This window comes from Musca autumnalis, unplaced genomic scaffold, assembly GCF_047663935.1.
Source record: "Musca autumnalis isolate F117 unplaced genomic scaffold, ASM4766393v1 scaffold_3, whole genome shotgun sequence".
In the NCBI taxonomy this organism is placed as follows: Eukaryota; Metazoa; Arthropoda; class Insecta; order Diptera; family Muscidae; genus Musca; species Musca autumnalis.
The window spans coordinates 97,265,222-97,282,305 of record NW_027411866.1 but is presented as its reverse complement, the minus strand read 5'-3'; positions in this window follow the sequence as shown (position 1 = coordinate 97,282,305).

Genomic DNA, 17,084 nt, shown 5'->3' with positions numbered 1-17,084 from the left:
GAACCGATTTCGATATGATTTGGCACATTTATGTCTAGACCAAATTCCGTTACGCATTCCAAATTTCACCAAAATTGGACATATATAGCGACTTTGGTGCATAAAATACAGGAAATCGGCCTAAAATATATAAGAAGCGGTATCCAAATCTGAACCGATTTCGATATAATGTGGCACATTTATTTCTAGAATAAATACCGTCAGAATTTCAAAATTTCAGCGAAATTGGACTTATATAGCGTGTTTGGTACATAAATAAGGTACATAAATTGTACATTGGTACATAAAAAAGGAAATCTAAACCGATTTGAATATTATTTGGTAAATTTAGTTCTGCATCAAATTCCGTCACACAAACAAAATTTGGAGATTGTATCTGTAACAGTTCTAAAGATATTTGCATACAAAATCTAAATTTTTTGGAGGTACCTCCGGTTTTGATGCTATATCTCCAGATCAATGCGAAATTTCAAAAAATGATATAGCTTATTTTCATTCCAGGCCATGTAGCAATGTACCTTAAAAATTTCAGTAAGATCGGTTCAGCGGTCTTCGAGTCTATAAGGCACAAACAAACCAACAAACGTACAAACAAATTTAAATTTTATATATATAGATTCCGTCACACATTCCAAATTTCCCTGAAATCGGGCTCATATAGCGTGTTTGTGCATCAAATACCTCAAATCGGTAAAAAATATATATGGAAGCTATATTCAAATCTTAACCGATTTCGATATATTTTGGAACATTTATTTATAGGCCAAATTCCGTCACACATTCCAAATTTTATTGAAATCGGGCACATATAACATGTTTGGTGCATCATATACCTCAAATCGGTCAAAACTATATATGGGAGCTATATCCAAATATGTACCGATATCAATATATTTTGGCACATGTAGTGATAGGCCGAATTCCGTCACACATTCCAAATGTCGTTGAAATCGGACATATATAGCGTGTTTGGTACATCAAATACTTGAAATAGGACGAAAATATATATGGGAGCTATATCCAAATCTGAACCGATTTCGATATAGTTTGGTACATTTACATATAGGCCAAATTCCGTCACACATTCCAAATTTCATTAGAATCGGACATATGTAGCGTGTTTGGTACATCAAATACTTGAAATCGGACGAAAATATATATGGGAGCTATATCCAAATCTGAACCGATTTCGATATAGTTTGGTACATTTACATATAGGCCAAATTCCGTCACACATTCCAAATTTCATTAGAATCGGACATATGTGGCGTGTTTGGTACATCAAATACTTGAAATCGGACGAAAATATATATGGGAGCTATATCCAAATCTGAACCGATTTCGATATAGTTTGGTACATTTACATATAGGCCAAATTCCGTCACACATTCCAAATTTCATTAGAATCGGACATATGTAGCGTGTTTGGTACATCAAATACTTGAAATCGGACGAAAATATATATGGGAGCTATATCAAAATCTGAACCGATTTCGATATAGTTTGGTACATTTACTTATAGGCCAAATTCCGTCACACATTCCAAATTTCATTAGAATCGGACATATGTAGCGTGTTTGGTACATCAAATACTTGAAATCGGACGAAAATATATATGGGATCTATATCCAAATCTGAACCGATTTCGATATAGTTTGGTACATTTTGTTATAAGCCACGTTCCGTCACGCATTCCAACTTTCATGGAAATCGGACATATATAGCGTGTTTGGTACATCAAATACTTGAAATCGGACGAAAATATATATGGGAGCTATATCCAAATCTGGACCGATTTCGATATATTTTGGCACATTTATTTTTAGGATAAAATCCATCACACATTTTAAATTTGGAGTCTGTATCTGTAACCGTTCTATAGATATTTGCATACAAAGTTTAAATTTTTTGGGGGTACCTCCGATTCTGATGCTATATCTCCGGATCAGAGCGGAATTTCGAAACTTTTTATGGCCTATGTTACTTTCAGGCGATGTAGTAATATACCCTGAAAATTTCAGCAAGATCGGTTCAGCGGTTTTTGAGTCTATAAATTTCAAACAAACAAACAAACAAACAAACATACAAACATTTTTCTATTATATATATATGGCGAAAAACAAAAATTTTTTACAATCGATGAATCCGAGTTTCACCCATTCAGAATTCGCGAACTGTTAACATATTCTATATAGTATGATATACATTCTTTAAACTGAAGTGTTTTAGGAGGAATCCCTTAAGTCGACCATTAAAATTAATTTACGTGGAAGCTGTGTTGGTATCAATGTAGAAAAATAGGTAAAAATGGGTTGAAGCCAACAAGTTTTTTTATGCTCTCTTCCGATTTTAGGCTTAACCTTACATTTTATAGACATATGCCCAAAGAAAGACTCAAAGAATACTTCATGGGCAATATGATACTAGTGTATCATTTTTCGATATATCCACTGCATCCACCTAAAATTGATGCTGACATTTTGAAGCCGGAATTTCGGGGTTTTTTGAATTGTTTTAATAATTCGGACGCGCAACAAGATAATATTCAAAAATCACATTAGGATTATAAAACTCGTGATTCTACGTCGTTTAATGCATATCTCATGAGTGTGCTCCTTACAGCATCCTAGTAATTGGAGTCTAAAGGCCAATATTTGATGCGTGATTTTTTTTAAAAACCTATTTTTTTGCGTTTAAAATTTACAAGTGCCATTCAATTTCCTTTGTACCCCGCGTGAATTTAGTTTTTTTACGCGACGGATCTAATGAGACCTTCCGCGATCGAATCCATCCACTAAAACCGCGGATATAGATACCCTGAAAATAGGAAAAGCAGCAAAAAATTATTTCGACAAATCCGCGTACTAAACCGCGATTTTCTTGAAATTTTTTTACGTAAATGGAATCCTTTATACGCGATTATAATATTTGCGAAAACGCGTGTCATAAATTACAGAGATTCGCGTGTAATATGGGTTTTTCACCAAAAATAGAATGTGGAGGCACATCCGCGGTTCTTGAAGAATCTAATTAAAATTGTTATATTTGGACGTATTTTTGATAGGCGCTAACGAAACCGGATGCGCATCAAAATCGTATGGATATTGCGCGACTTTTACCAACTTTAAGGTTTTTTGCAGTGTATGATGCAACTGGTGGCACACAATGGCCCCTGAGTGAAACATCGAAATATGCATAAATTTTGACAGAGATTGATTCGCTGTATCCAAAAACGGATGCGCATCAACCGACTTTAACTAATTCGCGAATAACAGGCTTTTTAATTATAATATTAATTGAATGATTTTAATTTCAATATTATTCTTAATTTCCTACCCTTATAAGTTATCACAGTAATCAGTTAAACTCTCGCGATGGTAAACCATATGTTTTGATGAAGTTTTAACTGTATATATTCATTATTCTATGGGATTTTAGCAAAATAGATGGAGAACTCCCAAATATTTTTTTCTAATTTTTAGAATCAAACCAAAAAAATATTTGCAACAATATTTTCCAACAATAAGTTTTTCTCTTTAGTTGTTGCTATAATATGCAATTTATGTAACCAATCTCTATAAATTTGGTATCATATTTTTCTACGCATTGTCTAGATTTCGCATATATTCTTTAATTTATTTTTTTAAGGGTTTGTACGGATTCTGGGACAGGATAATTTGGATTTACTTCAAAATTTTTTTATTATTTGTTGACTTTCCGCGAAAATAATAATAAATTTAATAACTATTTAAACATCTACGAATAGATATGGACTGCTGTTAACGATTTATGCATACATTTTCTCATAACAACAAAAAAGATATTTTTAAATATTTTTTCTTTATATGAGAATAAAAACCGCTATAACTTTTGCGCGCATTGGCCAATTTCGTGAACGCGAGCAGATTTGAAACCGGATTTTTTTCCTTTACCTCTGTACCAAAAATCGTAGATGTGCTCGTAAAAAAAATTTTTAATTTTTTTCAAATGGAATTGTAAAGGAATTTTGTTATTCGCCATATATATAACACAGTATTTGCAAGATTAAAGTAATTGTGTCACAATTTAGTTCTATGCATGTCATTTCCCCTTCTAACCAAATGGATGCAAAAGATTCTCTGTTACTCTCCTCCTCTGCAGGTGATGTGGTGCCTAACTAAAACAAACAAAATAAAATGAAGCTCATTAGTTACATGTTATAGTTTACAAATTCATAGTTCAAAATAGTACCTTATATTTTTTAAAAGGCATTGTGTCTTTCTCACGAAAATAGTTACATATTGCCTTTACAATATCTTCTGCATTCTCAATATTGAAAATCCGAATAAGCTTTCATTGAGATGCTTTAAAATAAGATGTGATGTGTTGGTATTTCCAAATCCATCAGTTTTTGAAAATGGTCAAAAAGGCATTCCTTATCATTGGCCAGTTCTCCGAAATATCTTTTATTGTTGGTATATTTTCTACATACATTATTAAAGTATGCTCTCTGCGTCGCAAAACTGTCTGACATTTTCCACCTCATTCTCTATTGCATTTTGGGAACAAACACTGAAATACACGGTTGTTTTCTTTCTATGCGTACACAAATGCGAATTATATTCATCAATATTTTCAAGCACTTTCTTTTAATATTGCAAACATACATTTTTGTTATTTATTTTATTTAACAAAGTAAAATATTTCACAAACAAATAGAATGCCGTCTACACAATGCAAAGAACGACAAACAACTGAGCTTCAGCACGTGATTTTTTCTCTTTGTTGTTCTTTTTGTTGAATTTCAAACATTTTTGTTGTAAAAGTGAGAAATTACTACAGTTTGTGCTTACTTTTACGCACATTTTATCTTTATTGCAGTTTTTGCACTACTTTATGCTTAAACCCACCCTTATTTTTAATTTTTCTCCAAATTACACGATTATTTGGTGATTATTACGCACCTCTTAAAAAATCAACAAAAAATCACAATGATTATCACTGTAATTTTTGGAAAAAAATTTAGAGTGTACATTTTCAGACCGATTTAGCTATAACTTGACATTTAGGGTTCTTATGTATCAATAAACTTATATAACAAAAGTTCTGGACATAGGTCCCCGTTTTGGTATAGCCCCCATATAACGGTGCCCCCCGATTTACGGTGTTTTGATGTTTTCAGCTACATTTTCAGACCGATATAGCTATAATTTGACATTTAGGGTTCTTAAGTGTCAATAAACTTATATAACAAAAGTTGTGGACATAGGTCCACGTTTTGGTATAGCCCCCATATAACGGTACACTCCGATTTGCGGTATTTTGACGTTTTTAGCTACATTTTCAAACCGATGTAGCTATAATTTGACATTTAGGGTTCTTAAGTGTCAATAAACTTACATAACAAAAGTTGTGGACATAGGTCCACGTTTTGGTATAGCCCCCATATAACGGTACCCTCCGATTTGCGGTATTCTGACGTTTTTAGCTACATTTTCAGACCGATGTAGCTATAATTTGACATTTAGGGTTCTTAAATGTCAATAAACTTATATAACAAAAGTTGTGGACATAGGTCCACGTTTCGGTATAGCCCCCATATAACGGTACCCCCCGATTTACGGTATTTTGACAGTTTTAGCTACATTTTCAGAGCGATTTAGCTATAATTTGACATTTAAAGTTCTTAAATGTCAATAAACTTATATGACAAAACTTGTGGACATAGGTCCAAGTTTTGGTATAGCCCCCATATAACGGTTCATTTAAGTTCATATTTTCGTATAGCCCAGATACCTCCAAACTAGCTGTTAATGACATTTGAAGTTCCCACGTTATGTACCGATTTTCGATATTTTGAAAATTCTAGCTAAATTTTTTAACCGAATTAGGAGTTATTTGACATTAAAGGCTCCCATCAATAACTGTCAACATAGGCCCATATTTTATTATAACCCCTATATAACAGTACCTCCCAATTTCTAGCCCACCAAAAATTGTCAACATACATAGTTAGATATAGGCACCATAAAAAAGGGCCTCCCGAATGAAGCATAAATGTACATAAACATTATCTGACATTTTAACGTACCCACTTAAAGTTGGGGACAGGAATGAAAAGTAATTATTCCATTTTAGTTCAGAATATTTTATGGTGGAGGGTATGAAAAGTTCGGCCCGGCCGAACTTAATGCTTTTTTACTTGTTTTTATCTTATAACCGTTCAAGCCTGTTTTGTTTGGCTAGTCTTACTTACAAATAGTGTTGGGTATTTTACAGCAAATTAAGGCCACAAATAAAAGTTAAAATTGGCAAAATAAATGTTTATATTGCTGCTCCTTTATTGAGTAAACATATTAATATTCAAGGGAGAATTTAAATAAATTGCTTCATTTTATTATTTAATATCAAAAGAACATACACTAGCGGTCATCTGAATAGGTTTGATTTTTTTTTCTTTTTATATGTTAAGGTATCTTCTGATGTGTTCGTATTGCAGATCCATACTATTTAGTTTTTGAGAGTCCTATACTATGCCAAAATTCCCAAGAAAAAACTTGACGGTGTTGCCATATTTTCGGAAAATATCCCAATTATAATAAAACATGTACAAAAAAGTGACCAATTTTTGCGATCATCAGAATAGGTTTGAATCAAATAAAATTCAAAAATTGTACTATCCAAGCAAATATTGCGCAGTTTTTTGGTTTAGTTTAGTAAAATGGAACATTCTGATAAATCCTACAACAAATTTGACCGGCTTTATTTGGAACGTGGGTTCAATTCTCAACATTGAAAAGTTACCAAGAACTTTCAGATAAAATCAAGAAATATTCAAACCAAAACGTTTTATAAACTTGCTTTAAATGACTTTTTGATTTCGTTAGATCTGTTCTGAGCTTCGAAAATTGTCTGAAAGCAAATACCAAGTGTAGCCATATTATTAGGATCGATAAAATAGAAAGGTCATTGAAAATAGTTGGTATTTTAGTACAAGTTTCATTTTTTAACTATCCTTGCAGTACAAATTTATGTGCTATCATGCTCACAAATCCACCACAGTTGCCCACATGTATCATAAATGTTCGAAAATTGGTATGGAAGAATGTTTCTTCGACGACAATAAAGTAGAAAATTGTAATTCAGATTTAAGTCAAAGGGGCATGATATCGCCGACTTTTATAGTGCTGTATAACCTCAGTAGTAAATTCTTTTGTTCTTATTCGTGTTTGTTTTATGACTTGTGAACAGAAAAAAACTTTTTGACCTGACTATATAGGTATTACAGCTCTATAACAGTAGGTGATATCATGCCCCTTTGACTTAAATTTGAATTACAATTTTCTACTTTATTGTCGTCGAAGAAACATTCTTCCATACCAATTTTCGAACATTTATGATACATGTGGGCAACTATGGTGGATTTGTGAGCATGATAGCACATAAATTTGTACTGCAAGGATAGTTAAAAAATGAAACTTGTACTAAAATACCAACTATTTTCAATGACCTTTCTATTTTATCGATCCTAATAATATGGCTACACTTGGTATTTGCTTTCAGACAATTTTCGAAGCTCTGAACAGATCTAACGAAATCAAAAAGTTATTTAAAGCAAGTTTATAAAACGTTTTGGTTTGAATATTTCTTGATTTTATCTGAAAGTTCTTGGTAACTTTTCAATGTTGAGAATTGAACCCACGTTCCAAATAAAGCCGCTAAAATTTGTTGTAGGATTTATCAGAATGTTCCATTTTACTAAACTAAACCAAAAAACTGCGCAATATTTGCTTGGATAGTACAATTTTTCAATTTTATTTGATTCAAACCTATTCTGATGATCGCAAAAATTGGTCACTTTTTTGTACATTTTTTATTATATTTGGGATATTTTCCGAAAATATGGGAACACAGTCAAGTTTTTTCTTGGGAATGTTGGCTTAGTATAGGACTCTCAAAAACTCAATAGTATGGATCTGCAATACGAACACATCAGAAGATACCTTAACATATAAAAAGAAAAAAATTCAAACCTATTCAGATGACCGCTAGTGTATTATCTCAAACTAAGACTACTCGACACACTCAAACAATTTGACAAAGTCTATTAAATTCCATCAGCCCCTTTAAATGTACCTAAAAATGTGAATATCTATGCTGCACACAAGATATAGGATTGGCAAAATAACTGCATTTTGACACATTAAACTAACTTCAATTCTTCCTTAATTTTAGCTGATGCTGCAGAAAATGACTCCAGAAGAGCAACGGGATGATATTGTTTTGAATTTCATTTATTTCCTTATTATGGTTATGTGGCAGATATATATATCCGTCCATCCGTCTGTCTGTTGCATGACTAAATGAATTGTATGAATGACTGTGTCTGTTTGATAATATTTTTCGAGAAACAAACAACAATTCTTTATGGTCGCGCATAGAAGACGACAATAAATCTGTTAACATTCGAAAGTTGGCGGGGGATTTTGTGACATGGTGATTTGTAGCCAGACATCATGCGCGACAATCATCATTTGAATACGAATGCATGAATGAATGAGTGAATGACTGACTAGAAATTGGGCCCTCAAATCGAATGGCATGGGTAAAGTTTTGAATGGAAAAAGGGACGATCAATTTGGCTGGTGGGCATGTGTGCGGAAGTGCACAGACATGAGTATATTATGTTTGTGAGTGACAAGCAGACATATGCCAATGAATGGGTGTCCGTATAAATATATGCTGGAGTTATAAATGACTTTTGTACGAAATTAAGAGATACCACCTTAAGAATTAGTAACTCTCACAAACAGACATACATATGCATGTATATATATGGCATTCGTTAATCTAACTCCTTTCAATTTGTGGCTGCAGCTGCTTTGCTGGCATACATGCATTTATGTTGTCACCTTTAAACGTACAGTGACACAAAAGTCATTATTTTACTGAGTCAAATATACAATGCTGTTTCAACAGATTGGTCTTTTGTTAAGTCATGTTCAACAGGACTGATTGAAGTAATTCACAGATAGATCCTAATTCAATTTATCTAATATTCTCTTATCTTTATTTGGATGACCACGATCATCCTCCAACAAGCTGGCCTCTTGTGTGTTGCTCGGAGGTTTGTCCTCCTAGCTGTTCCTTCTCACCAATTCTTATCTTCCAATTTTAAAGTGAACTGCATTTGAGACGTAGTACGCTATTTGTGATTGACCATGGAGAGATCGCCAAATCCCACAACAAGGAGAGTGCCATCCTCTTTCTTCTCCCTGTGAAAGACTTCCCATCTCTGCAGTTCCAAAGTCTCATTTTGTTTTCCAAAGACCTCAATGAGTTACGTCTCGAGTTTGCAGCCATACCCCTTTCCTCCTTTCGCATCAGTCAATATTTTTCGGAGTTGCTATTCTGTTTAATACCTTCACGAGTGCGGCAAGGTACGCTTGTGGGCCCAATTGGTACATTAGGAGCCCCCTTCAGTTCAGTGCTGATTATTTTTTATTGGGCCACACACCTCTCTATGGCCTCTTGGCGATCTTTGCGTAGCCTTTCAGAACCTTGAAATTATAATAATTTTTGGCTTTCTTGTCGTAAGAAGATGGCAGCTCTGCTTCTGTCTCCACGGTCAACTTTCACTTCTGGAAGGTCCGAGATATCTGTTCGGAGTCTCTATTAGTTCCAGAAGGTTCTGTGGTGGGGTTCACCCTCTTCATGTTCGAGGTTACTTTGTTGTTAAATGCTTAAGGATACTCTGGACAGTCTAATCTACGTGGGTCTTGAAGTGGTTTCTCGGGAAATTTTAAATTGGGCAGCTCTTTTTTCTTGAAGGTTTAGCTGTGTTCTGTTCTTCAGGATGTTTGTTTTTGGAAATGGCTTATATCGGTTATCGTTCTGATATAGCCCCATAAACCCGGTGCCTCCCTATTTTCGGTATTTGGTATTTACTTTTTTCGAGGCTACAAAATTTTTCGCACAAATTTTTTAGTATAGGTCCACGCTTTGATGTAGCCTACCTCGCAATTTACTGTATTTTAAAGGTTTTAGCGAAACTATCTTACCAAAATGGCTGAAATTTGGAATTTAGTCCTCTTTGGGAAATTTGGTATTTAGTCCTACAAAACCTCCCCCAAAAAGGTGTCAATATATCCACGTTTTGATATAGGCCCCATAGAACAGTACATCCCGATTTTCTTCCCGAAATGTCTAAATGTTGTTATTTAGTCTTCTTTGCGGCTACAAAATTTTCTCCCAGAAATTTATCGGTATACGGTCCACGATTTTTATAGACCCGATAGAACGGTGCCTCCCGATTTTCAGTATTTTTAAGATTTTAGCCACCTTATCTTCCCGAAGTGACTGAAATTTGGAATTTAGTCGTCTTTGGGGGCTACAAAAGTTTCCCCCAGAAATGGTTCAGTATAGGTATAGCCCCCATAGAACAGTACCTCCCGATTTTCTGTATTTTTAAGGTTTCAGCCATATTATCTTACCAAAATGGCTGAAATTTGGTATTTGGTCTTCTTTTGAGATACAAGACTTTGTCCCACATTTTGATATAGCCCCCATAAAACGGTACGACCCGATTTTCGATATTTTAAAGTTTTAGCCTCATTGCACACCGATACGGCTAAAAGCCCTCATAAAACGGTACCTGATTTTCGGTATTTTTAAAGTTTTAGCCTAATTATCTACCCGAATTGACTGAAATTTGGTATGTAGTATTCGATATGGGGATACAACATTCCAACAGAGAATTGTGGGTATAGATGCAAGTTTTTATATAGGCCCCATATATACATATGTTTTAGGAATAAAGCTTATTTTTCGTACAAAAATAACAGTAATTCGTCAGAATATTTATCTACGAAAAATTGGCGCCATATATCCACATTTTGATATTATCTCAATATCACGGTACCTAACGATTTTAGCTACTTTGATGACGTTAGCTACCGACCAATTTTAGGCTTCTAGTGATTGAAACATTTATCTACAAAACTTGTTGAAATGCGTGGGTTCACAAATAACAGTTCCTCCCAACCAATAGTGCTGCAAATTCGTACAGCGAATTCTCAGATTGGAGGGTAAATAACACCGCCCGATGTGAAGTCTTTTAAATGATTTTTGCTTTTAAGAAAAACATACATTAGGATCCAATGATGTCAAAAATCTACTCGAAAAAATTTCCGATTTTTCCTTTTCCCGGAAAATGTTGTTCGAAATTTCGAACACTGGTGCGTATCCTATATGTGTAATAGTAAACAATTTTGATTTATTTGCTGTTTTTTACATTATTTGATGAAAAAATGGTTGAAGAGTGTTATTGACTTTTCTGTGGGCCTAAAAACTATTCCCTGCAAATGTGTTAGCACAGGTCTAAGTTTTAGATTACACCCAGAAATGGGTGAAATTTAGTATTTAGTCTTCTATGGGGGCTATAATAACTTTTCCCTCTAGTTTTTCAGTACATTTCCACGTTTTGACATAGCCACTGACATATAGGAGAAGACAGGGACGGAAAAATGAAAATTTCAAAAAGCACTAAAATGGTACTTGTTCATTGAAAAGGTACTTTTTATTATTTTTTAAGGAAAAAAAATAAAAAAAATTTTATTCAGTAAAAAACAACAACAAAGGCTTAAATCTATGAAGTCTGAAGAATGTTCCAAAATGATATATTTTTTTTATACCATACTGGAGGGTATAATTAACTTTATCATTCTGTTTGTAACACATCGAAATATTCGTGGGAGACCCTATGAAGTATATAACCACGTCCGTCCGTCTGTTGAATTCTATTTACTGCTCTCAATATTTAATATGGAGCTTTTTTATTTAGTACAGAAGCTTTAGTTACTCCTAGAAAGTCAGTTATTGAAAATGGGCTCTATCGGTTCACGTTTTGATATAGCCTCCATACAAGGTTTGAGCCACATTATCATACCAAAATTGTTGAAATTTGGTATTTAGTCTTCGCTGGGGCTACAAAACCCTCCCCCAGAAATTTGTCAGTGCGGGTCCTCGTTCTGATATAGCCCTAATAGAACGGTATTTTAAAAGATTTAGCCTCATTATCCCTTCGAAATTACTGAAATTAGATACTTTGTATTCGTTTTAAATAGTCTAGAGCTGGCAAACTATCGATAGTCCAACTATCGTTTTGATCGCTGTCGTAAAGCCTTATTTATATAGAACTCTGAACAAATTATTTTTTTTTAAATGTAAACTTTGTTTTTCGTCAGTAATCTAAACGATAGTTAGACTGTCGATAGTTTTCCAGCACTAATATAGCCCCCATAAAATAGGTATTGCAGATTCTCATATTGGAATGTACTTCGATACCGCTCGATGTGAAATCTTTTGAATGATTAGTCTACGGTAGTGACTCTATATTTATATTTCGGATCCTCAAGGGTGGAAGAGCTCCACGAAAAAAATTATCAAGATAGGTTCATATTTTGGTATATTCCATAACATAAAGGTACATATCAGAGATTCGCAAAATGCCACTCGCTTTTTATGCATATTCGCGTTTTCGTGCCTTTTTTATTGCTTGTATTGACATCACACTTTATTGCTATTGCTTGTTGTGTCTTTTCTTTCGTGAGAGTGTGCAATTGGCACATTCACTCGAAATGATAGCAGTGACAGTCACCACACTAAAAGAGCTCATTGCCTTTTTTGTTTTGATAATGCATTCGCAGAAGCACGCTTCAGTAAAATAAGCAGTAATTATTTCTAGTAGGATTTAGATGTTAATATACAAATAGAAATTAATATTGAGACAATAAAAAGAAATATTAACGATGGTGTTTATCGTATTGTTAAACAAACTAAAAAAAGAAGCTAAATTAACTAATTTTAGTTTTTGCAGATTCTGAAACTACAATGCTCATTGATGAGAAATATCAAGAAACAAAAAAATCGCCGGAGGGATTTTCAAATAAATCGCGATTTAAGTTCACATTTTTATGGGTTCTTTAGGTTTTCACGATTTTGCTTGGAAACCGCTAGTCCTATGTAAATGAGCCTAATGAAAGTGTTGTAGCTGTGAAAATTCTCCACAAGATTGGCCTTTATGATACTTTCGTAGAATTTTCACAGCTTCAACATTTTCTTTAATTCAATTTTGATATGACTTGAGGTTTCCAAGCAAAATCTTGAAGACTTAAGATAAAAACCTAAACATTTGAACTGAACCTCTATATCTCAAAAATGGTAAAACCTACGAAAAAACCAGTCGTGTAGAGAATTTTCACATCTACAACATTTTCTTTAGACTCATTTTGATACGACTTGCGGTTTCCAAGCATAATCGTGAAAACCTAAAAAAACCCTAAAATTGTGAATTTTGATCGCGATTTATTTAAAAATCCCTCCGGCGATTTTTTCTGTTTTCTTTATTTTTCTTATCTATGAACATTGCTGTTTTAGAACCCGCGAAATCTTCCCATGTGTAAGCGGTTTTCATCAAAAGTTAGTTAAGGCGCACTGAGTCAGTGCATTGTCTCAATTTGAACTTCTATATCTCAAAAACGGTAAAACCTACGAAAATGTCATAAAGGCAAATCTTGTGGCGAAATTTCACAGCTACAATATTTTCTTTAGGCCCATTGAAAACCTAAAGAACTCCTAAAATTGTGAACTTAAATCGCGATTTATTTGAAAATCACTCCGGCGATTTTTTTTTGTTTCTTGATATTTCTCATCTATCAACATTGTAGTTTCAGAATCTGCAAAAACTTCCCAGGTGTAAGGACCTTCCATTTAAATTTGGTTAAGGCGCACCGTGTATATTTATTTATTCAAACAGAAAATGATAAAATAATTGAAAATGTTGTTATTTGTGTACAATGTAAACGTATTTTAAAATATAATGGCAGGCAGACATCAAACCTAGTTCGCCACAAATGCTACGTTCAACAACAACGAAATACTCCTTTAAATGTCGGTAGCAACGAAGATAAAGAAAAGTTCTTGGTGGCATGTTCGCAATGGGTTATTGAGGACTGTCGTCCGTTTTCAGTTGTTGACTTATAAAATGTTTATATTTAATGTATTCAGTTTTCAATAATTTTGAATAAAATTGTTTTCCTTGGTACAATTTATTTGATTTGATGTATTAACTAAATAAAAAATGAAACAAAAACATGTGTCAACGCATTTAATTTGTTTAATTTATCTTTTTATGATGGCCAGCAGAGCGGCCAGTCATCTGTGCTGCTCGCGCGTATGTGGTGGTGGTTTTGGTTTTTTTGGGTGACGATAATTTGGAAAGCAGTACTGTGCATACTGCATTTGCGAATCATGCGAATACAAATGTAAAAGCAAGCACTGCACGCACTAAAGCAGTGAATCTTTTTTAGGGGTGAATCTGCTTTTTGGCACAATCATATTTTTATAGGCAAGGCACTGCACTATTCGCTATTTGGAAAAAGCATGAGAGTGTGCCTTTTATATGCATTTTGCAGATCTCTGGTACATATATCCAGATTTATAAAATTTCTAGTAATTTTAATCTTTAATTTTGCATTTTTAGTTCCACATAAAATTTTTCTAGACTGAAGTATGGAAATGGTACTGAATTGGCCGCGGGGGTACTTCGGTACTTTTTATAGTGAAATGGTACTGACAAAAATGCTATTGTACTGAATTTTCCATCGCTGGGATAAGAACCAGTGTTCGAAATTTTTAACAGTCAACTTTTCACATATGTAAAGTCGCGCTTGCGCTTGTACATCAAGTTCTTTATATTTTTTTTAACGTTTTAGTATATTGGCAATAATAATCCATGATTCCTTTTTAAATTCCATTTCTTTTATAACTCAAAATGGAACTCAAAGTCTGGGGGCGGAAAATTCCTTTTGGAGATGAAAGCCCTTGGTGAGTATATTAAGAACCCAAAAGGAAATTTTCGGCATAGGTCAAGTTTCTGAGATGTCGTGTGATGAATTTTTTGATTTTCCCCTATAATACTTGGGAAAATAGCTTCATATCTCTCTTTGGCGTTATGGTAGCTTCGTTTTGAGATTACACGTCTTCAGTCAAATCAATTGCCAAATCTTTTTGTAGAATATTTCATTATTCTAACTCAATTCCTTTTATATCTTTTCGTCCTTTATTTCTTGAACCGTAGTAGAAGTACCACAATGTGAGATTTTTCAACATCCAAATATTCCCCAGAAATATTGCTCAGAAGATTTTAGGTACGGTTCTCTTTGGCAACTATTCAATATTGTCCCGTTTTCATTGTCCTTTTTGATGTTTACTCGGTCTTGGTTCAGAAAAAAACTATGTTCGGTTTTTCTGTATATTCGACATTGGTTATTTATTGGTCATGGTGCGCCTTAACTAATTTTAAATGGAAGGTGCTTACACCTGGGAAGTTTCTGCTGATTCTGAGCATTGCTCATAGACGAGAAATATCAAGAAACAAAAAAAAAATCGCCGGAGGGATTTTCAAATAAATCGCGATTTAAGTTGAAAATTTTAGAGGCTCTTTAGGTTTTCACGACTTTGCTTGGAAGCCGCGAGTCCTATGTAAATGGGCCTAAAGAATATGGTGTAGCTATGACAATTCTCCACAAGATTGACCTTTATGATATTTTCATAGGTTTTACCGTTTTTGAGATATAGAAGTTCAAATTGAGACAATGCACTGACTGTATCGCCTCCTTATAAAACAATGTCATAACTGCAATTTCCCAAATTAAACTTATAACTTAAAATGGTACAACCTAGGAAAAAATAAATCATCCAATCTTGTAGATAATTTTCACAGGTTCAAAATTTTCTTTAGTCCCATTTTGATATGACTTGTGGTTTCCAAGCAAAATCATGAAGACTTAAGATAAAAACCAAAAAATTTGAACTGAACCTCTATATCACAAAAATGGTAAAACCTACGAAAACCCCTAAAAGTGAGTCTTGTAGAGAATTTTCACAGCTACAACATTTTCTTTACACTCATTTCGACACGACTTGCGGTTTCCAAGCAATATAGTGAAAACCTAAAAAAGCCCTAAAATTGTGAATTTTGATCGCGATTTATTTAAAAATACCTTCGGGTTTTTTTCGGTTTTTTTGTTTTTATTTTTCTTGTCTATGAACATTGCTGTTTCAGAATCCGCGAAATCTTCCCATGTGTACAACATCTTCTTTGGTCCCATTTACATAGTGCTCGCGGTTTCCAAGCAAAATCGTGAAAACCTAAAGAACCTCTAAAAATGTGAACTTAAATCGCGATTTATTTGAAAATCCCTCCGGCGATTTTTTTTTTGTTTCTTGATATTTTTCATCTATGAGCAATGTAGTTTCAGAATCTGGAAAACTTCCCAGTGGGCCTATTCTGTAACTTTTTAACGACAGTCGATATTGTTATTTTTTCGAGGAACTCATTTTAACAACATAATTAACAACCTTTGTATTCTGTAAACAAATTTTAACAACTTTTGTTAAAAATGTCGTTATGAAAACAACACAAAAATAGTAGTTGTTAAAAAATCGACAAAAATATTCAATATTGAATTTGCCATTGGTTTGCGTGTATGTTTTGTTTATGAATACATTCAAAATTGAAAGCTTTTGAAAGTTTATAGACAATTTGTCTACATTTTTACAGAATAGCACAATCGTTACTGCAAACAATGTTTAGTGTCGACAACGTTGTCGATCCGACGATTGTTAAACAGTTACAGAATAGGCCTACTAGTGTAAGCACCTTCCATTTAAATTTGGTTAAGGCACACCGTGTGGTATGTAGACTCACCAATTGGTTATGGCTTATGTAGACATCTGGGGTGATTCTGAAATATTTACCACAAAAAGCTCCTGTAATGAAGAACATGTTAATAACAAATTGTCATGGAGGACGCATCCGGTTATCTCAATTTTTGAACCGGATACTCCGACATTAAAACCGATTTTTGAACCAGTTTTAAATAACCGATTAAGCTTATATGCATACCATTACAAAGCTTATAAAGTTGTCAATAAAATAAAATTAATTCGCTGATTAAAACTTTGCTAGTTGCAGTGCTAGAACAAAAAACCCGTTCTCTTGAACCGATTTTATGGAAAAATATCACTACGCGCAAATATGA